The sequence below is a fragment of the Podarcis erhardii genome, assembly GCF_964252035.2.
Source record: "Podarcis erhardii genome assembly, chromosome: 8".
Lineage (NCBI taxonomy): Eukaryota > Metazoa > Chordata > Lepidosauria > Squamata > Lacertidae > Podarcis > Podarcis erhardii.
The window spans coordinates 22071093-22087919 of NC_138499.1; the positions used below are offsets into that span (position 1 = coordinate 22071093).

General features: G+C 40.8%; 1 protein-coding gene across 11 annotated transcripts in view; it reads right to left on the reverse strand.

Annotated features, from left to right (window-relative positions):
* Positions 1 to 16827, reverse strand: part of ZFPM2 (zinc finger protein, FOG family member 2) — a 465402-nt gene that overhangs the window by 233565 nt on the left and 215010 nt on the right. The gene's annotated exons all lie outside the window — the stretch shown is intronic.

Sequence of the window (16827 nt, forward strand, 5' to 3'; positions counted from 1 at the left end):
CTCGGTGGTGACACCCCATCTGTGGACTGTCCTCCCTCCCCAATATACTGCTGACACTGTGTTTGTTTACCATTAGGCACAATGTAAATACGTGTGTGTGTGTGTGTGTGTGTGTGTTCATTTGGGCATTTGGTAGGGAGCAGGATTGAGGTGGCAAGACCAGGTGTATTTTTTTTAGAAGTACTGTAGATTGAGTATGGTATGTTGAAGATATTAGTTCAATTTTAATGTTACTTAAAGGAGGCTTTATTTTGAAGGTGTAACTCACCCAGGATTGCTGTATGATGAAGGACAGGGTTGGAAACGAGTAAATTAATTATAAACAAATAATTGTTGCCTTCTTCTGGGCACATTCTAGGATAAGACTGAAAATGTGTAGCAGATTTCATGTCAGTTATTCGTTCCTAATTCTTTGTGTAATTTTGTTTTGTTTTGGTGACTTTTAATAGCTGAACTCCTATGCCAGCACAGTGAGATGACTGCAAATGTCTGTAATGCAAACAGCCCTGATCATATGATCAATAATTCAATCAAAGTACTTTACAGTCATTTTGGATAAGTGCAAACAGCTATACCAAACACAGAGCAGAAAATAATCAGTACTTACACCTATCTTATGTTTCTATCTTCTATCATTGTAGTCTAAAATCACGTAAAAATAAACAAACATTCATTGAGTGGTGTCATCATTATTAGCATTGGAGGATTTTTTTGTTTATGTTTTTTGGAGTAATGCCCTAATACCACACTATAGCTGCTTGAAATCAGAGACACAATAGATCTCTCTCTCCTGCCACCCCCCGCTCTCTTCTAACCAGTAATGCACTCTGTGCTGTACAACAAAACATTCATGTACATCATCTTGGTATTTCTAGAGGCTGGCATTTCCAAACTTGACATTTCCCTTGCCCCGTAGGTACATATCAGATTTGTGGAAATGTCTCTGATATAGGGAAGGATATTGTTATATAATGTGACAACTATATGCACTCTTATCTTATTAATTATAATGGTTGATTAATTGCTATTCATTTTCACAAACGAGAAACAAAAGACCCTTTGGGAAGCTATAGGTCTAGATTCATCAGTAGTTTCAGGGGTTTTTTTAAGGACTAGAACGGTGAAATATAGAGGAAGTTTCAAATAATGAAACATATTAAGGTTGAATGATCCAAGTAGATCATCTCCTTCAGGGATGATGCTTAGGTTTGTGACCTTCATCAGGATATGATCAGAAAACATTTTAGATATCTATATTTTAAGACTCATCGTACCTACAAACAATGGCCTAGGATGGAAGGCACCAAACACTGAGACAGTGATGTTTTGTGTGTGTGTGTGTGTGTGTGTGCGCGCACACACACACACACACACACATACACACATAATGCTGCAGGTGACAATGTTTAAAATTGGGAACAATGTTTTGGAGAACTCATCTCCCGAAAACTCCATCAGAGGGAAGCAAATATACCAAAACTATAGTATACAGTGGCAGTGGGCCAAATATCCCCTCCTGCTTTCAGGAGACCAGTGTGCCTATTACAAAAGTGGGGAAGCTTCAGCTGCTTTCTGTGGAGCAAGCAAAGTCCAATGTTTTGAAAGGTATGTGTGTCTTACCTGAGTTGTGGTTACGACCCCACACTTTCTACACTAAAATTTCTTTGCTCTACCTGTTGTAGCTGCAATGCTCTCCATAGCACTGTATTTTCTGACCTATTTTCACTTTTTAAAAGAATGAATGAATCATGGAAGCAACGAGCATAAATTTCCCATCAGGGATCCTGAAGGAGTCTTGCCCAAAGGATCAGGTGGTGTTACAAAACATGCCCAGAAGAGCCATCAGACTTAAGCAGTTATGCTGCAAGAGCTGTTCTTACTAGATCTTGGGTCTTTTGTATCCTATCCTGTGAAAGAACACCTTGGCCTGCCAAGTGTTGATTTTGTATGGAATAGTGAAGCAGTTTGAGCATCAGATATATAAAACGATATTTCCCTTTTATAGTTCCTGCAGGCAAAGATAATTCATTATCTGAAGCCTGAGTTCTTTCAGCAGGGTGGGAGGCTTCTCATGCAGCTTTCTGGATCTTAAAACCCCATATGGGAGCTTTGAAGAGACAGTTCCTAGTAAACAGATTATCTTCTTTCTTCAGTCTACTTTTTCTAGTCCTTCATTTCCCCAGAATAGCATCCAGGGCTTCCCCAAAAAGCTTAGTGTCATGAAAAGGAACAACTTCCCAGGATCTTGGATAAGCTTACCAGTAATGCAGCGAAGTCTTCTTTTGCATACATGATCCTGGCTGAAAGCATGTAAAGAATCAACTGGAAAACTGCTAGCACTTCCCTCAACTCATCTTTTGTTTATCTGGGAAGTGCTGCTGGTTACCTGTGCTTAAGCAAACTGCCAAGGTAAAAGGAGGTTGGCTGTAGAAGGCCACAAGGAAGCAGAAAGGGACTCTAAACTCTATACCAGTGGTTCCTAATTAGGGGTCCGGGAACACCTGAGAGTCTGCAAAACATACCCAGTGGGGCCATGGCCCTATCCCTTGCCTCCTCCAAACGATTTTTTTTTTTTTTTTTTGTAATTTTTGCTTAGTAATACCACACATTTTATGGTCTGTTTTAGTGCTGTGCAATTTTTCAATATATTGGCCAAAATCGGTTTTGAAATCACACCGCGATAACGATTTTGACCTGGTAATATATCGCTCTTTGCATGAGGGAGAACAGGGCAGCCAATTTGAAGGTACTGCAGATATCACACGATGATCCCAGGCGATAACACTGCTGATCCGAGCTGCCTTCCCTCACACTGACGGAAAACTGGGCAGCTCATTGCCCTCACTTTAAGGCACCATGGCACTACCTTCCCCTGGCAATGAGGCAGAACAGCTTTTCTCAGTCAGCAGGAAAGCAGCAGCAGCCACAGTGGATGTGCATCTTTGCCGGCTGTCACCGCTGGCTGCCCCACTGAAGGCCGCTTGATGCCCCTCCCTCATCCCCTCAAACAATGTGGTGGAGATGACTCCGCTTCTTCTCCTCTCCCCACCTATCCAATCTCTGCAGCTCCTCCTTCCCTCATCCCCACGCCCGATCTGCATGCACTCCACCTGCCCAATCTCTGTGACTCCTCCTTCCATCATCTGCACACATTTCCAATTTCAGACACTGTGATATTATCAAAATATCGTAATGTTTAGCTGCTGACATATCACAATGTTGAAAACCAGATATCGCTCCGCCCTAGTCTTTTTTCTTTTTTTTTTAAGTATACCTAAGATCTTTTGCTTATTAGGGGATACCCCACATTTTGTTCAAAAAATTGCTTTGCAGAGGTAACTACCATAGTTATCAATTTTTTCAAAAGTAGGGGGTCCGTGGCTTGTCTTTTGAAAAACAGCAGTTCCTCAGTAATTAGATAATTGGGAACCACTGCTCTATACATTCATTTTCAGGGATTCCTAGGCAAGTAATCAGTCAGATAGAATGACTGGAAAACTGACGAACTCTGTCACTGCCACATCTGCTAGAAGAGGTTTTAGCCTCAGAGGGCAAGGAATAATGTTTTGGAGCACTTGCATATGGTTCCAGCCCGCTATGCTGCCTGGGGAAAAGGAAATGGGAGAAATGAAACTGGGAGGCTGGGATTTATGAGTGTTGTACGGAAAGGCTGCCTTGGATCCCTTTAGTTTCTCCAAGGAGGATCCTTCCACTTTCCTTTTATCCTCAATTAACTCTGAAATCCTAGGATCAATGTCCTGTAGGGGAGGAGAGACATGGAGGAACAGGTACTCTTGGCTAGTACCATTCATAGCTTCCTGCTCTGACAACCCTCCTCTTCTTGGCTGAGAGTTACCTCAGTGCTCCAAAAGGGCTGCCAGTTGGTCCATCAACAGACTGTGATCATTGGCTGCCAAAAGAAAACAATGATGTTCATACTCTACAACAATGTTACATTAGATCTTGCCCATTGCCTCTTGGTGCAAAGAATCAAGCCACTGGGAATTCAATTTGCCAGATACCTAGAACCAATGAATACTAACTGTAAATTACTACTACTACTACTATCTACTGCTGCAAATGCTCCTCAACAAGTCCTTCCCTTCACAATGTTAAGTTCTGGGAAATGGGGTACCTTACAGGGAGCTTAACCAAGCCTGCCCAAACCACTGTCTTGGAATTCTGGAGGTGAGGTGAGGGGAAAAAGAGAGCTAATTGTGAGGCAAAGTGGGGACAACTCACTCATCACTGGCTTTAAGCTGGCAACTGTCTCTTATAATTATGGACTAATGTCTTAGCTCCCTGGAGCTATCATTTCGAGTCTCTCCTGAAGCAAAAGCCAGTACTTATGTGGGGGTAAAATCCTCCCTAGGGGAAACTGATGTGAGAACTTCTCACGTGACCTAGCCACCCTCAATTATTATAGTAATATTACTGGAGCAATGTTGGATCCAGTCATTGAAACCTTACTGCTCCAATGATGTAAGAATAGGTCCGAAATAAGGTTTTGATCAGTACTGTGTAAAGCAATAGTAGTGCTTCCCAGGACTTTGAAACAATGCTTTGGTTAAGACAATTTAAATGCACTGGTCTTATAAGTCACAGAATCACATTAGTGATTCATGTTCAGTCTGTTATGCATTTTGTTATCTCTAAATTCTTCTTGCCTATTCTACTGCCTACCCTGTTAGCCTCTATTTTCTACTTGTGCATTTGGTTACACCTTATCAAAGAAGGAGACTAGGTTGGTCTGGCATGATTTATTATAAAGACAATGCACTGAGCTTTTGATGCAAGAGATCAGCTGATGGGAATGATGAGAAGAAAAGGATGGAACTCTTTTACTTGCTTTTTGATAAATTCAGCTAAATATAAGCATATGAATATGGACTGAAACTGTGTGCTTATGTTTCATGATGACATAAGTTAACATTTCTCACTGCTATTCTTAAAAAAAATAATACAAGTTTCCTGTGTTCTGGCTTATCTCTCATGAGTGCTAAGATTCAGGGAGTTAAAATAGGCCTTTTTAAATTTCCAAGTTTTACCAATGAAGCTTTAAAATTTCATACCATTCAACAGGTGTCACATAGGAGAGAGAGGGTTGTATCTTTAAATTACTTTCCACATTGTCCCTGCATGACAGCCAATTCATATTTTCAGTCACTGAGGCAGGAGTTCTCCCACTGACACAACTATACCCTTCAACTTCACTCTCATGAAAAAGCCTTTGCCTCAAATGGCCACTAAGACCATTCTAAATCAGCATCAGACATTGATGCATCCCTGTAGAAAGCCCAAACCACATAAACTAACTGTACGATTTGGAAACACCACTCTTCATTAGTGGTGGCAGCCCTCATTGCGAAGGGAAACTCATTATGTGATGGCTTGATTCATAGAGCAATGCAACCGGAGAGTAGGAACAATGCACAGGGACTTGGATGTAAAACTGGACATCTTTCAACTTTACAGTGGTCAGAGGTTGGTAAGAGTAAATGTGTGTGGGTATGTGCAGTTAGAATGCAGAAATATAGCAGGCAAAATAGCAAAAAAAAATTATGGGTGTGCATTCTATTTTGTGGACATGTTATATTTGAGGACAAGGAGGAGAAAAAAATATTCAGAAACAATTGGGTTCCAACACCTTACTTCTCATTAGAGGCATACAACTATTTGTCTTTCTTCTTCTGCCATTAATTACAAATAAATTCATCTCTCTCTCTCTTCTGAAGCCTGAAGTTCGTTGTTGTTGTTGTTAGATGAGTTGAATTCAAACTCCAACCAAAAAAGATGAGACCAACATTGAAATTCATCTCACAGTCCAGAATTTACTTAACGGCCAGCCTGTGAGCTGTGATAAACGGAATGATGATCCGGCAACATGTCTTTATCCATGGTTTGCTTTAATTAACGCCGGCTTGTTTGTTGAAAAGATGATTAATATGCCAATGAAAATTGCATAATTGAATACCAGAACACTGGCACAATCAGAAAGACACATGCAGTTTTTGATTAACATTTATTATTATTACTATTATTATTATTATTGTGCACTTTAATGTATGTTTCTCACTATGAAATGATGCAGTTTTTGACCGAGAGGTGAAGGGAAGCAGGAAACAGATCAGGAAGCTCCATAGGCTAGTTCAATTTAATGCAAAGCATGCTGAAATGGTTCCTAAAAAATCAACTACTGGTAGTTTTTTCAGATTAAAAATATAAGCATTCTCAAAAGATCAGGAAAGAAAAATTGGAATGAGTGAAGAATCATAACAAATGAGTTATGAAAATAAAAATACATATGATAGTATACAATTATATTATATATCATTTATGTTCACTTAGTTATCGGCTGAACCAACAGAATATACAGTATATATAAATAAATTTTGATATAAAAATGATCCTTATAACAAATGATAATTTAGAATAAATAAAACAACACTATCTTATAATAATGAGATCATTAACCTGCAATAAAACTATTAACAATTTGAGATCTAGACAAATATAAATCCAGATTTATCATCACTGTAGTATTTTGTTGATGTGTTCAAGTTTCCTTGGTATCTGGCTCATTTAGGACCCAAAAGAAAGGAATAAAGACCACATCACCTTTGGACTACCAAGTTGCATAAACAACATACATTTAAAACACATTTAAAGCACATGGCATCCCTCAAAGAATTCCAGAAAATATAGTTTGTTAATGGTGTTGGGAATTATAGTTCTGTGACGGGTAAACCAAAGTTCCCAGGATTCTTAGTGGGGAGTCATGTGCTTTAAATATATAGGGTTTATGCAGCCCCACTCTTCCTTGTTAGGAATAAGAATAGTCAAGAGTAAGCACACCAAAAGTCTATTAAGGTTAATTATATTAAACATGCACCTTGCAGCTGCAGCATCAACTCTTCATAGTAAAGGATAGCACTGTCTAATAGAATAGGCACTTCTTCTACTGATCTCCAAGTGCAGAAAATAAAATAAAAAATGACCACAAAGTCTCTGTCCAAATATGTATAAGGCTGCTAAGTAAACATATCCCAAAACAGAAGCAGATTAGATGTAGGCCAGCCAGTCAAATTATCAGATTTAAAAGCTGGTTTGTTCAGTAAAAGTTGGCTAATAATTTGAGGTTGCCTATTCTCTTCTCCAGCAAAAGGGTTGTCTCAATAAGCATAGCCAGCAAATACCCAAACTATCCTAACTGGCCTTTGTCTGCCACAATGGATATGAGTCCAAATTTCAGATTGTAACTTGCATTTCCCCCATTATTGGTCTTCATATTTGTGGCTATTATACCAATTGAAGGTAAAATATTTTATTAACAAACTCAACCAAGTTGATAACCGAAGGTGGAGATCTAGACAAAAGTTGTGTTTGTCCCAAACATGAGGTATTTTGTCGGAGAAATAGATAGCAAATTCAACCCAGACAACGAAACTGTTGTTCCAGCTTCTGAGAATCAAAATTTACCAAGCTGTTTACCACCCAGAAAGGTTCTGTTTGAAAGCATTTCACAAATATTGAAGCAATGAATAAAGGTTTGCTTGACACAACTTCAGAATGTTTTTTGTAAAATCACTGACACATGTTGAGACAATCACACGTTTTGGTTGTCAAAAGACACAAGTCTGCACTCTCTCTGCAAAGAAGCTGGAAGCAGAGGCTCAGCATTGGCAAGAAAAAAGCAACAAGCAAAGTAAAAAAGGAATAAGTAGAATGGGCTTGCTTACTCCCACTCCTTTTCCCTCATTAGCTAGTCAGTGATGGAGGGCAGACTATGATGGAGGTACCCACAGTTATAAGTAGCAAGAAAACTGGGTGCCCCACTTTTCAGATTTCACTTTTGACGGCCAGGGTAATGTGTACCTATTAGATCTGCATGCATGCATGCATGCATACACCTGTCTTTCTGAATGCCCAAATAAGATGTATAGAGTACTGGGTTGCCATGGTGTGACTCAGTATACTGCTACATGCCCAGAGCTGAAAGCTCTACAATCTCACATCCATTGTATTATGAACTGTGTTGAACTGTGTTGGGAATTTTGAATTACAGAAGTGTTTTAAATAAATAAATAAATAAATAAATAATACAGGGGAAGGTCAGGATACAACTCTAAACTTCCTGGTTCAGCTTCAGAAGCCCTTGCACACCATGATGAACCCATGTCACAGGAGCAACAGAAGCCACCTGTAAGCCACAGTGTGAATAGCTACAGTTAGCTTGCCATTATAATTCACCAATTATATTGTTCAGTGTTAAAATCTGTGAGTACAACCCCAAGAGTTCTAGAATCCAACCAGTTCCAATGGCCAAGGATGGAGTCAATGCAACTGCTACAGCACCAACAAAAAAAAGCAGGAAATCAGGTTGATCCCTCAGAAGGAAACAGACTAAGCAGAACAAGAAAAAGTATATGGTACAAAGAAAATCTATTGATGCAACAGAGTAGTCAAAGTTCCGATGCATTTTGGGTTCTCCAGGCTTCCTCTGGTTTTATAGTTACTCCCAAATGCAGCTATTTGGAAAATGGACTCAACTAAGCTCTACTGCTTGAATTTAAGGCACTACTGCCTATAAAGTTCCTTGTTTGACCACAATATTCCCTGATAGTCTCATTTGCAAGAGATGTTTATGCTACCACCAGTTTTTATAGCTCCCCAACCACGATAATAAGAGCAGTCAGACATTTTAACAAGACAGGTTCTGGGAGATAAACGACAAACTCAGTTTTAGGTATATTTCAGAAGTCAATTGCTCTAATTTGGATATGGGATACAAGAGACTACTCCCCATCGTACTCTTGTCAACCCTTTACATCTGACCAAACCCCTTCCCTTTACACCTCGCACTCCATGTTGCCAAAACACTCCTTCTCCTTCACTTTGCTAACATTTCCAGGCATTCCTTCATGTCTCCTGACTCATGGTCCCAGTGCTGGCCTGAGGAATGTTCAGATTCAGATGATTCTCCAGTAGCTCACTGACTTTTACACTGCTCTAGCCTAAGGATGAAGGGACACTGACTTTTACACTGCTCTAGCCTAAGGATGAAGGGACATGGGTGGCGCTGTGGTCTAAACCTCTAAGGCTAGGGCTTGCCGATCAGAAGGTCGGCGGTTTGAATCCCTGCGACGGGGTGAGCTCCCTGCTCCTGCCAACCTAGCAGTTTGAAAGCACGTCAAAATGCAAGTAGATAAATAGGTACCGCTCTGACGAGAAGGTAAACGGTGTTTCCATGCGCTGCTCTGGTTCACCAGAAGCGGCTTAGTCATGCTGGCCACATTACCCAGAAGCTGAATGCTGGCTCCCTCGGCCAGTAAAGTGAGATGAGCACCGCAACCCCAGAGTCGTCTGCAACTGGACCTAATGGTCAGGGGTCCCTTTACCTTTAGCCTGAGGATATGGTTCTTCCCTCATCCTCGAAATCTGAGGATCAGGCCTGGCTCAGGACATGAGGCGAACCACAAAATGGCGCACATAGCCCAACTGGGGAAGAATGGATGAATCAAGATCTACATCAGGAAGAAAAGCAGGGGAGCTGAACCAAATCAACCTTACCTGACAATCAAAGTGGGAATCAAAGGTCATCACAGGGGGTAAAGGGACCCACGCTGAATCCCACCAGGTGGGTGCAGATCCCAGGAGACCCCGGAGGGCAGCCCATGACCTTTCCTCCCTAGGGGAAGGAGAAGATCAGAAGTACCTTCTATTTGCCAAGAGGCTGCTGTAGAGGCAGCATTGGGGGAAGGCTGCCAAGGAGGTGGCGGATCCTCCAAGCAGTGGCAGCTGCTGTGGGTGATGCAATCGTTGGAAGCCAGATTTGCTGCCCCTGTGGGTCCTGCTGTACGAGGCAGTTGTCTAATGAGTGGGCCAGCCATGCTAAGGATGATTTTCCTGAAGCCTCTCTTGTTTCACAGTCACACAAGGGCCTGCAACTGCAGAACAGGCTGCAAGGCCCTTTATATTTTACAGCTCTCTTGGGGGCTAGAGTCACTGGAATCCAAAACTTAGGGCCATATCCAATGCTCCTGCTTTGCTAGCACAGCAGACGCACTAGCTGAACAGAACTTTCCCTTCTCTCCTCTATAGTGCTTTGCATGCCCTCAAAATAATCTCCAGAGGGTTGGGGAACTCTCTGGAAAAGATTTTGGGAGTGCACAGGGGAAGGACATTAAACAGAAGTCCTGAACTTCATTGGCACTGCTTTGAATACATCCCTCAGCTAGTAGGGTCAACTGGGAGCTGTGCAACACCTGATTTGCCTTGTCTTATCCCTGGACTGAACTGGATTGCTATCAATTACTACTCCTACTGTAGGTTCCAAGCCCCAGCATAACATGCTAACTATGCAAATCTATGCTGGAGGGCTGGGCACCCTCAGGAACAGCATGGTAGGTGCTGCTGTGGACAGAAGAAGGGGAACTTGGCAAAAATTGCCTCTCCCCCTTCCTCCAGCAGGAGCCACTCCTCTGCACTGGAGTTCTTTTCACCACTGGAAGGTGCCCTTCCATTGCAGAGTGAACATTCTGGATCTTTTTCCTGATTTCTAATAAAAACCTTCTGACAAGAGATTGATCCATATCTTAGAAACTCCTCTTATAATCAGAAGGGTTTCCCTCTCCCATGGAATATGAAAGCATACAATTCGCATTAGACAAGGCTAGCAAGGAATACTTACTGTTGTAAGAGGCTACTGATGGCAGGTAACAATATACTATTATAATCACAGACGTAAATACACCATAAGTATAATAACTAGCATGTGGCTACCTACCATACTATTTGGTGCACAAATAAGAATGCAAGTGACTTGTGGCCATTGTGGAGCCATGACTTATGCAAATAATGAAATGAGATTTGAGAGAAAATGAGAGCACAATCACGTAGCATACAATAGGCTGAAAAGTAGTCTTCATTGTAACTCTATGAATACCGTAATAGCTGCTCCTAGAAGTCACTACAAAAAGCATCTGTCTAAACTAGAGGTCTTCAACTGGTGGGTCTTCATGGATTGGCCTCAGGAAAGTTGCAGCAATGTGCAGCTGCTGTTTCATTCATTTATGAAATAATTTCAAAACATTTTCTTATAATCAAATTGTCAGGCCTGTTCTTTTATGGCACATTTTTTTATTTTTAAAAGATGGAGTAATCTACTACACGCAATTTTCTAAAATGTATGTATCAATGAGTGTAATGGTTGTTTAAAAAAACTGAATCTGAAAATCCCATGTTATAAAACTGAGAGTTAAAACCAGGTCCCAGATCTGAACAGATTGAAGACCACTGGTGTAATCCTAGTTTTGGTGATGCACGTTCCCCTTTGAGCTTTTGAGATCTATAAAGTCCATCTTTATCAATGCTTCAGTATCAAAACCAATTTATTGCTTTCATCTCAAGATCTGTCCCTTGGTTTTGTTTTAACAGAAAATGTCTCCATGGGGATATAAAAGCTGCAAAGACAGCTAATTCACACATCCCTCAGGATGTTCACATTGTCAGGAGTTGACAGTGCATGATTCCCATAGTAATAAATTATTATGTTACAAATGTTTCTTAAATAAAGCCTAATTAAACTTCTTGTAAATCCTAATATTAGGTTGTACCCATTTATAGGAAGCCGAATTATCTGGCCCTTTGCTTTGTAGGGACTATACACACACAGACACACACACAGACACACTATTGAACTTACATTTTGTACGATAACCTTAACATGTATTTGTCCCCAGTAGTACATTACTTTTGGGGTCTGGTATGGCCGTTTTGTGCCTTTTGAGATTTCTATATCCTTTCTGATGTACAGAGCAACACTGGCCACAGCAGACCTTCCCTTTTACAGTGGTACCTCTGGTTGCGAATGGGATCCGTTCTGTAGGACCGTTCGCAACATGAAAGGAATGCAACCTGCAGCAGCACATCTGTGCACATGCGGGTTGTGACTCGCTGCTTCTGCGCATGTGCGTGACGTCATTTTGTGCGTCTGTGCATGCACAAGCGGTGAAACCCGGAAGTAACTCTTTCCAGTACTTCCGGGTCGCCACGGGACATAACCTGAAAGAACGTAATCTGAAGCGGACGTAACATGAGGTATGACTGTATCCTATAAAGTTTGTATCCATAGGTAACTATATCACACTGGTTTTCTCCATTCTACCATGTTCCTGGGAGGAATTCAGTGTTGCACTAAGGCAATCATTCCATCAGGGAAAGTATCTCAGCTTGCCACCCAGAAGCATCACTTCTCTTCTCTCCCACCCAGATCAATTTCATGGGTGGGTAGGAACAAGAGAATAACCCAGCAGCAGCCTTTCCTAAAATGCCATAATGAACAAAATGAAATGGTACAAAAGCAGGACTGCACTGAATGTTTATGCATAAAAGGTGCTAGTGTGGAATTGGTGGTCCCCCAGCCCACCCTTCACTCGGATCCTTTGCTGTTTTTCCACACATTGTTGACTGCATAACTGGTGACTTCTTTGTCGATCAGCATCATTATTTTTAAACCAAAACCTCTTTCAGTCTAATAATGTCATGATGAAAGCCAGTGATGGTAACACTCTCAATACTCACATTGAATTAGCAACATTTTTGGTGGTGTCTGCAGCCCTGAGTTGGTACTTTTCACCCTAGCCCATAATATAAATTTATACAAAAGAACCCTCCACTCGCTTTTAGCTTACAAAAGATGTTTACATAATATCCAATGTTCATGTTAAAAATGCCAACTTTAACAAATGTATTACAGCCATGCTACTAAATATTAGAAAAACAGTTCTAAAGTATTTCCTAAGTCCTAGAGCAAGTATAGCAGCACATAAATTGAGCTAGTATGCTGCCATCCTACTTAAAAATTACAACAAGAAACTGCAGTGAAATTTTTCACAGGAGGTTAAGGGACTCTCGTCTGAGAGCTTGTGTCTCATGGTGATAAAATTAGAGGTAAAGAATTAAAGTGATTACACTCTAAAAATGACTTACTAGAAGTGACAGCGTTTTTTTAACCTAAATATTTTTAAGCACCAAATTTGTCACTCCTGTAAGTTATATGTTACTAACTGTAAAGTTACTTTATTGCACCAGTAAAATAAATGAAGTACTTTTAGCCAATGTTTTCAGATAAATCAGGAACACTGTATTCAATTCACATTTTATTTGTGTATATGTGCATTCTTTTATTTTCAACAGAGCTGAAACAGACTGCTGGATTATTAACAGAGGCACTTGCACTTGTAGTAAAGTTATCCCATGGGTTCAGATCCCGAAGAAATAACTGAACTTGAAAACAAAATATAGTAAATATTAAGAAATATGACTGTTAAGAGTATAGTAAAGTGATTTAAGGTCAAAATGGATGTGATATTAATATTGTGATTGGTCCATGACTGTTTGTTTGTTTTTGTTTAAACTACACTGAATTCAGATTTTTTAATTCACTCGTCTCCTTCTTGACCACATTTAGCATTTTTATATTTAACTGCCATCATATTTTCAAAATGAAACTCATAGGAACATTGGGAAATTGCCTTATTGGTTCATCCAGCTCAATATTGTACACACTGACTGGCAATGGCTCACCGAGGTTTCAGGCATGCATTTTCTCCAGCCCTACAGGAGATACCAGAGATTGAACCTGAGATACTCTTCATGCAAATGCCCTATTTCAGACCTACGCCCTTTCTTTTATGAATAGAGAAAAATGGTTTATACCAATTCAGACGAGTTGGTTCATCTAACTCAGTAATGTTCCACACTGACTGGTAGAGGTCCTCTCAGGATTTCAGCCAAGTAAGCCAAATACCATTATTATTATTATTATTATTATTATTATTATTATTATTATTATTATTATTATTATTGGATTTCCTAGGATTCAAAGAAGTGCTCATTGTATAGTTCCTGCCCTTTTCTTCAGGGCTTGACAGCTACCTAGCAGACAGAAATTCAAGAAATTTCCAGTCATTGCCCATCAATGGTAAAGAAATCACTACTCCATGTTACAACCTGTAATTACACTTTGATGAGGCAGAAGTGAGGAGGAGTGGGGGCAGGCTGCTGAAGAAGCCAGGGAGTCTCCCCCACCTGCTGTGACCAGCTCCCCTTCCCTCTGGTCTCCCAGAACACAGAGAGGAATGAAGAGGGTGAAGCAAAGAGAGATAAGACGGAGAATGGTGGGATGTGGGGGGGACCTTCAGTCTTCACAACTGCTTCATTGATGCAAGGCCTACTGGGAAGAAATGATAAATCTGCACTTATAAAGAGTGACATTGGGTGTGGGGTTTTTGCTGACGTGCTCCTGACTCTGAACTTTCAAAAGGTCTAAAATTCATATGGCATTCTTGGAAATCTTAACAATTTGGCTGCTGGTCCAACTGATCTTTGAAAAGATCTGATAAGTTGCACCTGAAATGGCCCAAGTCACATTACCACCCCCAAATCAAGAAAATGGTGAGTAGAAATGCAAAATGAGGAGAAGCAGCCTGTTTCACGTTTCAGGAAGAAGCTAATGGCTGTATCCAATGCAGTGTCAGTGGGGATCTACTGGCAGAATGGGACTTCCATGTCCTCTCCCCCAGCCACCCACCCCGCCACCCACATGCTCCCCAAATCTGTACATGAAGGCTGCTGGTTTTGAAGGTGTGTTTGCACACCTGTAGAGCTCCAGCATTGAGGCAGAAATGTTCCCTTCTTCAATCATGTTTGCTGCTAAGCTTCTCCTTTCTTGTTTCTGGTTTAATTATATGGGTGATATCAACCAATCATGAAGGCACACACTGAATGGGGTAATTATATAGATTACCAGATTTGGCTAGCTGAGAGGAATGTAAATAAACAGGTGGTTTTGATTAAGAATTACCAAGAGGAGGAAAGTTTGAGAGCTGCCAAAAGTGTTTACCAAAAAACAAAAACAAAGAACAATTTTAGTTTCACTCTGGTACCATCCAGATGCCTTGGACTACGACTTCTACCCAGGATGGCCAAGGCAAGGGATGATGAGAGTTGCTGTTAAAAACATCTACAGGGCACAAGGTTTGGAAGAACTGCTGTAGTGGAGTTTTTATGTCAAGTCTCAAATTCCAAAAACCATAGCACTTCTCTAGGGTTTCAATTTAACTTTAGTTTTACCTATCAGTAAAGCAGGTTCCTGAATTTATTGTCCAGTCACAGTGAGATGAGTATCAGCCATTTTTTAAAACCAATAATCTGAAGTTCATATCATTCCTGATAGCTAATGGGGTTCTGATAAGCAACTTTTAAAAAATCCTGATTGCTAGATAGCTCATGGACAACTGCTGCCATAGAAAACAAAACAGATAAATTTAATCCATACTAACTAAATTAAAATGGGGTCAACATTTTTCATCAGTCTGATTTGAAAGAATCCCAAAATGGGTTCCATGAAGAAATTATCAGGATTCTTCAAGAAAGCAGGAATATATATATATATATATATATATATATATATATAATCTTTGATACGATACGATAATCTTTATTGTCATTGTCACATACAGAACAACGAAATTGAAAAATATACATAAAATATTCAAAACCCAACAAGCCTGCTATCCCAGCTATCCCAACCTGGTTAACCCCCTAAAAACTCTGATACCCCGTTTTTAAATACAATATACTCCCATAAAGACTTCTTAAAGGTAAAGTAAAGGGACCCCTGACCATTAGATCCAGTCATGACCGACTCTGGGGTTGCGGCACTCATCTCGCTTTATTGGCCGAGGGAGCCGGCGTTTGTCCACAGACAGCTTCTGGGTCATGTGGCCAGCATGACTAAGCCGCTTCTGGCAGACCAGAGCAGCGCACGGAAACGCCGTTTACCTTCTACTCGCACTTTGACGTGCTTTCGAACTGCTAGGCTGACAGGAGCAGGGACCGGGCAACGGGAGCTCACTCCGTTGTGGGGATTCGAACCGCTGACCTCCTGATCGGCAAGTCCTAGGCTCTGTGGTTTAACCCACAGCGCCACCCGCGTCCCCAAAAGACTCCTTACACTCCATTTAAAACCAAAATCGCATTTGGGTAGAAACTGTTTCTCAGGCGGCTAGTCCTAGTCTTTATAACCCTGTACCTTCTTCCAGAAGGCAGAAACAGAAAGAGATCATTTCCAGGGTGCGCACTATCCTGCACTATCTCTGCAGCTTTCTTATGGCACCTGGAAGCAAGGTGGGAAGCGTGCACCCAATTATTCTCTCCGCGATCTTTACAACCCTGGAAAGCATTGTTTTTTCCCTGACCGTGCAGCTCCCAAACCACACACACTGTCACAGCTTACTTAGTAAGTTTACACACAGTTACTTTTACTACTGGCATTAAGACATACACATTTGTGCTACAGCTCAAATCATGCAATGGAGCAGGGAGCTTATTTATATGGGCATGTGTGGAAGAACAAGGTTCTGCTTAACAATTTAATGCCCCTATCATCCCTTGCCCTATGCATAGAAAGTTAAATTTATAGCAACCACAATCAAGTATGCAAGTAGCCACCGAAGCTAATTTTAATATCCTCCCAAGAAAGCCGCATATAATAAATACTAGTCATACCGACAAGTTCTTCTTTCCATCTTTCCCTCCCCCACAACTTGTACCTTCAATGCAGCTGGAACTTCTATAGATCAGAGGACACTGTCAGTATAGGCTGACCAATCTCTGAGGGTTTTTTCTCCTTCTCTTCAAGATACTCTGTGTTAACAGCTAGAGGGGGTTCAATCAGCAGTGCTTTGATCTCGGCTGGAACTATAATTATTTAACATTGTTACAAGGATTTCTATAATCCATCCTACCATTAAATCCCTTTTA